This window comes from Quercus suber, unplaced genomic scaffold, assembly GCF_002906115.3.
Source record: "Quercus suber isolate HL8 unplaced genomic scaffold, Cork oak 2.0 scaffold_182, whole genome shotgun sequence".
NCBI lineage: Eukaryota > Viridiplantae > Streptophyta > Magnoliopsida > Fagales > Fagaceae > Quercus > Quercus suber.
The window spans coordinates 508282-512368 of NW_027069640.1; the positions used below are offsets into that span (position 1 = coordinate 508282).

General features: G+C 33.4%; 1 long non-coding RNA gene across 1 annotated transcript; it reads left to right on the forward strand.

Annotated features, from left to right (window-relative positions):
- Positions 1–425: 425 nt before the first annotated feature.
- Positions 426–3502, forward strand: LOC136069637 (uncharacterized). The gene is made up of 3 exons (XR_010630873.1): positions 426–695; positions 1653–1729; positions 3173–3502. It is a non-coding gene; the product is annotated as an uncharacterized LOC136069637 (long non-coding RNA).
- Positions 3503–4087: the final 585 nt, after the last annotated feature.

The following is a 4087-nucleotide window of genomic DNA, read 5'->3' on the forward strand; positions in this document are numbered from 1 at the left end:
AATAAAAAAAGAGTAAATATTGCTGCTATTAAGACCCTATCAAGTTACCGATCACTTATTATTATTATTATTATTATTATTTTATTATAGAGATACGATAGAATTTCAAATCAATGACTACTTTTTTTAAGACCGCAACCCAACAAAAAGAAGCAGTATAGAAGAGGAAGTACCGCAACCCAACAAAAAAGAAGCAGCAGTGGAGAGCTGAGAGGAAGAAGCTTTTATTTTTTGAGATATATAAAAATGTAAATTTAAAGAAAGTAGAATGTAAAATACATAATCTGTGAGTATTTTTGCAAAGTGATTCTCTAAAATTAAAAACTTGTACTAAAAATAAAAGAGAAAATTATAAAACCACTGTCTGGGTCTTTTAAAAAACCAAACATGCCAGTCCCACATTGCCTAATAATCAAACTAGTTTACTCGTTATATTGTAGGATTAGAGGCAATGAGATTGCCGAGCTTGGTTGCGTAGGCTTGTGACCCAGTGCTAAAAACTAAAGGTGGTGGCATGGAAGATGGTTAGCGCTGACACCAATGGGGTTATACAATGTGGCTGCTACAGATGTGTTCGTGTGTCCACGAGTACTGCCATGGCTAGGAAAAGCGTACGGGGTCTCCGTGGTCTCTGTTGTCTTATCTATCAGAGCAGAGCTTCGCAACACATTCACATCAACTTACATTCCCCATTGGTCTGACTTCCACCTTCTGTTTTTTTTATTTTTATTTTTACTTATTTGAACACTCTCTGAGAATTAATATGATTTGGGCTTTTGATGATTTAAATATTTTTATGTAAAATTGAAGATACATATAGTAGATTATACCCAATAATAGATTTGAACGTTTTATTGGATACGATGATCAAAAGGACTTATGATTAATCATGAAAAATAAAGAACGGTCGATTTACACTAGATGCTTTTATTTTTACTTCTTTTTCTTGTTCTAATATTTTTGTTATGCTTGATCATTGTAATATATGATATTCATGTACTCTAATCCATGTACACTCCTGGTGTACCTGGGTCTTTTTGATTATTGATATTTTGTTATTCATCCCAAAAAAAAAAAAAAAAAAGCATCTGCTTGGTACAGAAGTTTGAATTGTCAATGATGGACCAATGGCTGTTAGGTAACTAGTAGTACTTTTTAAATCACCACTGGTCTCTTTTTTCCTTTTTTTTTTTTTTTTTTTAAATTCTTTTTTATACCAGTCATGAACTCTAGAAATAGAAGCATGAGACTTGTGTTTGATTAATTCATTTTGTATTGTACAAAGGAACCTGCTTCAGTTCCTAATTCACTTGTGCAGCAATATCTTATTAATCCAAGTAATATATTCCCATTATCTGCTTAATTTGTCATTCTCCCTTCTTTATTTTCTTACATTGGGGCTTGGAGGAGGGATATTTTAAAAAAAGAAAGAAAAACCATTCAGACCTTTTGAAACCAGCTGATCAATTATCATTGGACAAGGAAAGATCATAATGATTTTTTTTTTTTTTTTTTTTGGGGAGGGGGGCAGGGATTTGTTTCTTACAATTAAAATGTCACAGCATTGCTTAATGATGCTGAGGAGTAGAAATTCCATAGCCCTGTAGTGGAGAAGTGTTTGCACATTGCTAAAGATGCTCTTTATGATGCAGATGACATATTGGATGAGCTTGCTACTGAAACTTTGAGATGTAAGCTGGAAACTGAATCTAAGGCTGGCCCAAATCAGGTATGTAACTGGAACCCTATTTCCACTCCTTGCAGCACTCCATCTTGTACAGGGATAGCGTCAAAATTGAACAAAGTTAATGAGAAGTTTGAATTGATGGCCAAATATAAAGATGTTCTTGAATCTTGGTTTAAAAGACAATGTTGGAAGATGGTCATTTAGATTATTCCTTCACAATTATCTACGAACAATATAGAATATGTCAGTTCTGTATGTCTCCTGAAATACTTTTCAGTTATGTGAAATAGCTTGCACCTTGGAAACACTAGTTGCACTTTTTTTCCTGATGCATTATCAATTAAGAGGAAAAAGTCACAAGGATAGTACAATGCAAGTATCATAATGAATGAGGATAAGAAAACATATTAGTCTAGATCCTTATGAGGCTGATAAAAGAATTAACATCTTCTGTAGCCAAGCCTCTACACTCCTGTAGCAGCTATTAGGAACCATACAAAACCAAAATGTGATTTGGGGGTAGCAAATGTCATCTAAAATAGGTTGCAACTGAAATTGGCAGGCAGGGCCTTGAGCAAGTTCGACAATGGCATTACCTGAGATATATAGACCAAGTTTTCCATATCTTCTGAAGTTTGGGTTCTTTATGCAGTTATAATTTCGTTAGATATCTCTATATCATGCAAGTTCCTTATTGATGTTCTGGCTCCATTAAAAAACTAATATGGTAGAATTACATGCTTTACATTTCCAGAAATGTGCATAGAGCTGATTTGCTATTAGTGTACGAAACTACTCTGCTGGCCTATAAGCACTATTTCATTAGTTTTAAAACTGCTTGTTTGACACGTTCAGAAAGCAGTAATTGCCTTGCTCAAAATTCTCAAAACTTCAACACTACTTTGAAAACAATTGCACAGGCTTTACTCTCAAGGATGAAATTTTTTTTTTCATAATTATTTATAATTGCATAAAATGTTGGCTGTGGATTTTCAGAATACTAATCAAGATAATTCACATGTATTATACTCCGATTCCTGGAAAAAAAAAATTGCATTGACTATCAACATATCACAGCCTCCTTCCAAATTTTAAGAATACTAATCAGGATTATTTTTTATTTTTTATTTACTATGTAAAATGGAAGGTGCATATAGGAAACTGATATACCCAATTACAGGTTTGAACCTTTTATTAGATATGATGATCAAAAGACTTACGATTAATTAGATTTTTTTGGTTTGTTATTAAAAGGGGATTTCCCCTTATGTTGGGGTTCTTACCAATTTTTTTTTTTTTTTTTTCCTTCTTCTTTTAAATGGGAAGCACCTATATGAGATTGAATGTTCTAATTGACTTGTGGCATGTTCAATTGTAAGTCTTTGGTAGAGATTGGAAGAGGCAAGGAAGTGTTTTTGACAGTGAACTTGGGTAAAGTATACGCTAGCTATTTATTTGTTGATGTGCTTAAACATCTTGTACCAGGAAAGTTTTGCTGAAAAGAAGACATAATTGACCAAGATTCAAAGTTTTAAGATGGGGAGATAGCTTGGCAAATTAAATTATCTGATTATAAATTAATGTGAATCTGCTCAAGAACCTTTTAATAGACCATGGATTAGAAAAGGTGGCAGGTGGCCTATCATTTGGCCTTTGTATCCCGATAATCTATTTGCTATAACTCATGTATGAATCGAGCTTGTCATTCTCATGTAACTGAACAGTCTCAATGTCTCTTCCTGGGTTGCTGAGTAAAGGTTATTCTGCATAAACAAACAAATAAATATTTTATTGTTAACTAATAAAATTTAAAGTGACAAGAAAATAAACAGTTGCATGCAGTTAATTATTATGTGTACAGAAACCAAACATCTCAATTACATCATTCCGCATTGTTTACAATTGGCAGGGAAGGAAAAAGAAATTTTTTTTTTTAAATCAGGGATATTCCATTAGTGCCAAATGATTTGAAAAGCAATGTAGTAATAAACTAGTTAAGATTTTGGGCTGAAGGAACATGAAAAGCAAGGACAATTTCAAATTCCTGATAGTAAAAAAGGGTGTTGGGCAGCCCCTACTGGTGAGGACTACAAGACAGTAAGAGCAGTCATTTGCTGAGCCATTTGAGCTCTCCAGAGTGAGAAAGGCAAGAAAGAACTGGAAGTCAAGAGAGGACTTTACTTCTTCCTGTTCAACACCAATTCCCAAAGCTCAAATAGAGATTGGTTGTTGCATCTGATGATGTAAACTTGATTTAAAATGGCATATATGGGACATACAATTTATTCCCTGCTATTGTAGTGATATAGAACTTATGTTTAGATAACAAAATGCATGATGGTTTTCTGGTCATATCGAGCAAGCTCGTGGATGCAAATAACATAAACCAAACCAAAAAAA